This window comes from Myotis nattereri, assembly GCF_964212035.1.
Source record: "Myotis nattereri genome assembly, chromosome: 8".
Lineage (NCBI taxonomy): Eukaryota > Metazoa > Chordata > Mammalia > Chiroptera > Vespertilionidae > Myotis > Myotis nattereri.
Genome location: NC_138083.1, coordinates 34,665,560 through 34,673,613, shown reverse-complemented (window position 1 = coordinate 34,673,613; position 8,054 = coordinate 34,665,560).

Below are 8,054 nucleotides of genomic sequence, written 5' to 3'. Positions count from 1 at the left end.
GTGGTGACGCTGGTGTTGTACCCACCAGGGGGCGCTGTGGGGCTCAGTCTGAGGGGCCTATAGCACCCCCAGGCGGATTCCCACTGTCATTGGCTGGGGGGGGGGGGGGGTTCCCAGATTCCACCCTCTGCAACTGTCCATTCCCCAGGCATGGGTGTAGGGCAACTACACCTCCACTATTCTCCACATGGCCCAGGGACCAGTGCCCTTCGAATCACCTGGAGCCAGTTAGAACTGAAGAATCTTGGGCACCGTCCCAGACCTACTAAATCAGGATAGACATTTTCACAAGCTCCATGGATGATTAATATGCAAGTTAAAGAGGCAATGTTCTGGCCCTAGCCGGTATGGCTCAGTGGATAGAGAGGGGGCCCGAGGACTGAAGGGTCCCAGGTTCGATTCCAGTCAAGGGCACATACCTAGGTTGCAGGCTCAATCCCAGCCCTATTCAGGGCATGTGTGGGAGACAACCAATCTATGTGTCTCTCTTCTGTCTCTCCCCCTCCCTTCCACTTTCTCGAAAAACCAATGGGGAAAAAAAAATGTCCTTCCACTCTCTCTAAATATCAATTAAAAAAATCCTCAGGTGCCCTAACCTGTTTGGCTCAGTGGATAGAGCGTCGGCCTGCGATCTGAAGGGTCCCAGGTTCGATTCCGGTCAAGGGCATGTACCTTGGTTGCGGGCACATCCCCAGTGGGGAGTGTGCAGGAGGCAGCTGATCGATGTTTCTGACTCTCTATCCCTCTCCCTTCCCTCTCCCTTCTTCTCTGTAAAATAATCAATAAAATATATTTAAAAAAAAAAAATCCTCAGGCAAGGCTTAACCAAAAAAAAAAAACAAAAAAAAAAACACAACAGAGACACTGTTCTGGTTATAAATGTATATACTGATGGGGAGTACAATGTAATATTTACCCCCCTTGGTTCTAGGCTGTGCAGGTTCACAGTTTCTCAACACGTGTTACGGAATCTCACCAGCCCCAGGGAAAGGAATGCCTGACCCTGCCTAATAGGCTGCCTCTCAGCACCTTTCCCTCCCAAGCGCTGACCTGGAATTAGAACAGGCTACCTGACCTATGGCCTGTTCCGGCGAGATCAAGCAGACAGAATCCCAGGAAAACTGCTGGAGTGTGGTTCAAAGTAATAATTTCCTGCACTTCACTCCAGGCCAAACCAGGGAACTAAGTAACCTGGCCAAAGGTGGGAGGCTGGGCCACTGGGTGTAAGACACCAGGACCTCTGTGGAGGGGTAGACATGGTTTCTAATCAGGAGCTGGTAGCAGATCATATGCCGAATCAAAGTGCATGACTTCCCTCTCATCTGGGGGACCCAGAGTTCCCTCAGACAGCTCCTCACGGGGTCAACTGACTAGACAGGCCTAGGTGAGCTGTTGCCCAGCGCCAGCAATGATTAACCACCTCAGGCTTCTGCCAATCTGTGCTGCAGGCCTGCCTGAGGGACTGGTGAGCAGAGCACTTACAAAGCCAGATCTCCACCTTCAGGAAACATCTGCCCCTAGAACCAGATCCATGGGACCTGGAGGAAGATTCAGGGAAGAAAACCAACCTGCTACCTGAGTGCCCTGGGTGAGCGGGGCAGGTAAAAATGCTCTTTCCAGGTGCATAATTCCATGTGATTTCATAAAATATTCGCTCTCTGTAGTTTTCACCGGAGGGTTTTCGATAACATTAACTGCCCTGGCTGCCTTTCTGCCACAACCAGCACCCAGCCCATGCCCTCTCTCCCTGTCCACATTCTACAGAGACAGAAAAAGCCAGCCTCCAGGTGTGTACTGCTGCTGTTCCCTCCGCCTTGAAGTCCTTCCATCTCCCTACCACCTGCCTCCTTATTACTCAGATTTCAGAAACCACATCTCAAAAGCCGGGAAGGTTTCTCCCACAGGCCTTTGCTCCTCAAGTAAATATACAAATCCACTCGCCTGATAACAGACTAACTTTTTCAGTGTTTACTAGATGCCAGGCATTCTTCTCTGCTTCACCTGTATTAATTCATTTCATTATTAAATGTGGTAAATACTATTATCCCTATTGTACAGATGAGCAAACTGAGGCAGAGCGGTTAAGTAACCTAAGACATACTTGATCAATGTGCCTTGAAGTGCAATCGTCCAAGGGACGTTAAATAAGAAAATGCATGCCCTTGGCACAGGAATAAATCAGCGCTAGGGAGGGCGGGAAGGACAGATGCACACCTCCCTCACCTCACCGCACAGTTATCTCAGTTTGGCTTCTAGCGATTCAAGACTGGCATTTTCCGGATAACGTGTTCCCCCAACACAAGCCAACCGCTTTATCTAGTGTGATCGTTCCAGGGCTAGAGGAAACACTGGCTGGGTTACCTCCTTGAAAGAGGTGGCACCTTCCTGAGATTTTTCCCAGAACGGCTGGCATACCAGCTTTCGAACTGCACCTCGCCACTCCACTGTTGGCAGTCAGTTCCCCAGTTCCTACTTAAGCTAAAGGCAGTACAAACATCTCTTACCCTGTCCCCCATCCTGAGGCAGGTCCTGTTATCAATCTGCTCAACAGGCTCCGATTCATCAAGTCACTCAACAAAGTGGCAGCACCAAGACTCATGCCCAGGCAGTCCCGGGCACGTGCCTGTAACTGCTGTACAGGAAACAAGGCCACGGAGAATACATCATAAGGTTCTAACAATGCATCCTCCATCTCAGGGGCTATAGTTTTTTGGCTGAGGGACAGGATATACCAACCGAGTGTTTAGCCTGACAGGAGGTGGTGATCTAACCTCCGGAGGCAGGGTGAACTCTGACCCTTTCCCAGAGGCTGAGGTCCAGCATGTGACTGAGGGGTGGGCAGCCGTGCGAGGTGGGCTCACCCTCAAGGTTCTCCCTGCGAGGCCCTGCCTCATTAGCGAACGGTGCTTGTGTTCCGACTGAACCAGGTCAGACGTGTCCAAATGCAATGTGGCAGACACAAGGATGAGTGGCACCCCCAATGAGACCCTGGGAGGAGGCCCAGGAACTCCCCCCAACCCTTCTATAAAGCTGAGAAGTGATGTCATTCATTTCCTCCAGGCTGGCAACAGCACCTTGTAAATGTTAATTGCATTAATTAAACTCACAATGCAGGAAGGGAGGCTGGAGGGTATTACTAGGAAGTGAGACTCTGAAATAAAAAGGGAGAGGTTGGAAGATATTCCCACCTCCCCTATTTTAAAGAATGCCTTCTCCACAACCTATGGGAGGGGAATCTAGCCTTCTGAATCTTCCCCTTGAAGGGCTCAGGTCTTTTTTAGCTGTCCCCACTGTCCAAGATTCCAAAAGAAGAGCTGAGACTGACCAATCATTATGTACCTCACCAAAAATACAAGCTACTTCTGATTGTCCCACCTTACAGATGAGTAAACTGAATCTCAGAGCAAGCAGATCAGCAGACCCCCTGCCCAGGATCACACAGCAACAAAATGATGGGAGATTTAGGCCTAATCCAAGGGACAGAACTTGAAAACATCTTTATAACAATGTGGCAAATATAGTTATAAAGTGAAGCCCAGGGAAGAACACCACCCAGGTGCGTAGAGAACAGGGAGGCACCAGGCAGGGGGAGGCTAAGTACAAAGGCAAGGGGGCCAGAGAGCAGAACACAAGGTCCCAGTTCATTGCCTTTGCTTGTAAGGAAATAACCCCTAAATTCCAGAAGAGAACAGATTCACAGGAAAGCAAAAGCCCCCAATGTTTTTCTCAAACCCCAGTGTTATTATTATCTGTAAAATGAAGTGACCCGGCCTAATTAATTCCCTAGGTCTGTGGTCGGCAAACTGCGGCTCATGAGCCACATGCGGCTCTTTGGCCCCTTGAGTGTGGCTCTTCCACAAAATACCATGTGTGGGCGCACACGTAGTGCAATTGAAACTTCATGGCCCATGCACAGAAGTCCATATTTTGTGGAAGAGCCACACTCAAAGGGCCAGAGAGCCGCATGTGGCTCGCGAGCCGCAGTTTGCCGACCACTGCCCTAGGTAATTGGCGCTAAGGATCCCAATGTAGGTGACAAAATCCTGAGACATGGAAATAACCCATTCCCTATGCCATGTTGCCAGACTTCCCAGCTATGCCTCACACAAAGCAAAGTATCCCTTCATCCCTGATGACTCAGAAGGCATTTGAGAATTGCTCAGTGCCTCTAGGTCTTTATACAGTAAACACTGGGCCTTGGAATATTTATCAGAATTATCAAAAGAATTGATCCCACCTTAGCCAGTTTGGTTCAATGGATAGAGCATCAGCCTTCGGACTGAAGGGTCCCAGGTTCGATTCCAACTAAGGGCACAATGCCCGGGTTGCGGGCTCGATCACCAGTAGGGGGCATGCAGGAGGCAGCTAATCAATGATTCTCTCTCATCACTGATGTTTCTATCTCTCCCTTCCTCTCTGAAATCAATAAAAAAGAATTGATCCCAGTAGGGGGTCAAATTGGACAAGGGCAAACTATTGGCTATGTGAAGATATTCCTTGCATTCTTGCTCATAATAGCAAAATACTAACAAGCACTTATATATTTGTTAATGGGTTGGGATAAAATTATGTGCCATTACTTCTTTTTTTTTTTGTAACCACAGGTATAATATTTATTTATGTACTTACTTATTTTTTCATGTATAGGGCGTAATGTCACAGGAAGGCCATAGTGTTCTGCCACCCGTGAGGAGTAAGCCCAAGTTGCTGATGGATGTGTTGTACACAGAGAAGCCATTCTTCAGGCGCTCTGCTCTCTCCACACCCAATGTACCATTACTTCTTAGGTAATTCATGGGAAAAATAAACTAGGAACATAAAGATCTCAACAGCTATGGCAAATTAAACTGGAGTTTATAGTCAAACTTTTTACCCTCTAAACAAAATGCTAACAACCAGCCTCCTTCCCCTACAGTTTCTTTGGGAAATCCTTGGAAAGGTGTTCAGATGCAGAGGGAACCCAAAAGTAAACTCATTCTGAGTGGGCCAGCATGAAGGAGCAGGAGATCCTGGCAGCTGCCATGCCTACTCTTGGGACCATGTGTGCCTCTTGACAAACCAACATGGAAGAGCCCTCTGCCCTCTCCCAAGGAGGAAAGGGAGGCAGAGGGCCAATTTTCTGAAAAGTGACTGCCTTGGCTCTGCTCCTCACAGTGGGCTACACCCATTGCTACCGCCAATGCCTCAAATCTCAACCCATCTATAAACCAACAGTGGAGGTACTGATTAAGCCTATTAACAATCTAATAGTATGACCTGTCCATATGACAACTGTCCGTATCCTGTCACACAGGATTCTACTGCTAAAAACTGACCTGGCCCAAAGCTCTAAGACCTGTATGCAAGGACAGTCACGATGTTCCATGTGTCATAGCAAAAGCTGCAACAAATGGCCAATAGAGACTGGCCAAAGTACATACAGCTAAACTGGGGAACACTGCTGAGAGGTTAAGAATGAGGTAACTGCCCAGCCGGCATGGCTCAGTGGTTGAGCATCGAACTATGAACCAGGAGGTCATGGCCCCATTCCCAGTCAGGGCACATGCCCAGGTTGCAGACTCCAATTCCAGTGTGTGGCGTGCAGAAGAGGCAGCCAATTGATGATTCTCTCTCATCATTGATGTTTCTGTCTCTCTCTCCCTCTCCCTTCCTCTCTGAAATCAATAAAAATATATTTAAAGCCGAAACCGGTTTGGCTCAGTGGATAGAGCGTCGGCCTGCGGACTGAGGGGTCCCGGGTTCGATTCCGGTCAAGGGCATGTACCTGGGTTGCGGGCACATCCCCAGTGGGAGATGTGCAGGAGGCAGCTGATCGATGGTTCTCTCCCATCGATGTTTCTAACTCTCTATCTCTCTCCCTTCCTCTCTGTAAAAAATCAATAAAATATATTAAATATATATATATATATATATTTAAAAAAAAAAAAAAGAAGAAGAAGAATGAGGTAACTAGTCCTGCCAGTTTAGCTTGGTGGCTGAACATTGACCTAGGAACCAGGAGGTCACGGTTCTATTCCTGGTTAGGGCACATGCTGGGGTTGCAGGCTGGATCCGGAGTAAAGGGTGTGCTGGAGGCAGCCAATTGATGCATTGCTCTTGCATGGATGTTTCTCTCCCTCTCCCTTCCTCTCTCTAAAAAATCAATTTTTTAAAATTATCTTTATTGATTTCAGAGAGGAAGGGAGAGAGAGATAGAAACATTAATGATAAGAGAGAATCATTGATTGGCTGCCTCCTGCATACCCCCTACTGGGAATCAAGCCAGCAACCTGGGCATGTGCCCTTGACTGGAATAGAACCTAGGACCCTTTAGTCCACAGGTCGACGCTCTACCCACTGAGCCAATCCGGCTAGGGCTTAAAATATTTTTTGAAAAACCAAAAAGTTATCTGAGGTAGGGTAACAGGTGCCAGGTCTACCCCTCTCAGCACAGCGGTGCAGTGTAGCAGGCCTGCAGACAAAGCATCTTAACCCAGCACATCCGTGCATCCTACCAGCTTTGTGGCTCCAAGCCAAGTGGAGACTAGGGTCTCAAAGAAATTTAACAGCATTCAGTGAAGATTCCACTCCTCGCTAGCTGTGTGGCCTTATGTAATGGTGACAATATTTAGTATTAGAGCAATCATATATCAATATTTAATGTAACTGTGCGTATAGCTCAACACATAACATCCTAGGACAGTTTAAGACACTGGGAAAGGCCACTCTTACCCATTCATCAGATAGGAGGTTCCTGCTAAGCGTCAGGAACCATGCTCAGCACTGAGAATCAAAGGCAGACAAAGGCCAGATAACCCCTGTCTTCATGCAGCTGCCAGTGGGTTCAGAGAGGGTGTAGGGAAAAGAAAGCTAGGAGACAGTTACAATAATAACAAGATTGGTTCATCCCAAAATCTACACTATTCTTATACTACAGATACCCTTTTGCCAAGAGCTCAAGACAAGATTCTACACATTTGCTCAGAATTTTCCAAATCCAGCTGCACACTGCCTCCCATGTAACCCAGGAAAATCCAGAACAACCCTGCTAATCTGTCAACAGCACCTGCCTGTTCAGGCATCCAGCCTAGTTAACACTCCATTTCTCACCGCATCCCAGGTGAGCTGGTTTCCTCCTACTCGCTCTCAATGTCTCCTGTGGGTTCCATGGCTGCAGTTACATGGCACTCAGAGCAATGCCTGCTTTTGCTGCTTTAGCCAAGTTACAGAACACAGCCAAGGCGCCAGGTGCCAGGGGCCCAGCACTGTGCTGGCTGCTGGAAAAACTGACCAAGAGGCATTATCCCTTCTCCGGGAGCCGGAGTCCAGTGAAAGCCTGGGAACCAGCCCCAGTGGTGGTCCAAGCATGTTTACTTGCAGCAGGAAGCAAATGCAACTGGAAACAAATGCTACTTAGGAAGAGGCCAAATTAACCTAAGGTGGGGCTGCAGGAAAGGATAGAAAAGAAATAGGTACCCCCGCTCCCCTTTTCCAGCCTGTTCTAGAGGCAACCAGTCCTCCACCCAGCATGCAACAGAGGAGACGACTGAGGGCAGACTGAGACCTCCCTCCCCCCGAGCAGTATCCCCTACAGCCAGGCCTGTACCTCCTAGAGAGGGCACCAGAAGATTCCTCTGCTCTGAAAAATAAGACAGACCCAACAACCAAGAACTTCCTTCAGATCTTGGGAAACCAAAAGACAAGTTCAAGGCATTGTCTCACAAAGAAATCCTTCAGTACTCAAGTCCCAGACAATTTTGGTTGCTCTCAAATACGGTGATAAAGTTTGAAAACAGTAAAAAACAAAACAAAACAAAAAAACACTATATTCAGAAATAAATATTAAAGGGATCACTAAACACTAGAATTAATCTTCTCAGGGAGATAAAAACGAGATGAAGATACCATTACAAACGGAATTTGTAGAACAAGAACTCTTCAAAACACAACAGAGGGTTTGGTAGCTGAGGGTATCACCCAGAAAATAAAACAGTAAAGGCAAATGGTCACTCAGTCAGTATGGCTGAGTGGTTGAGCGTGGCCCTATGAACCAGGAGGTCATGGTTCGATTCCTG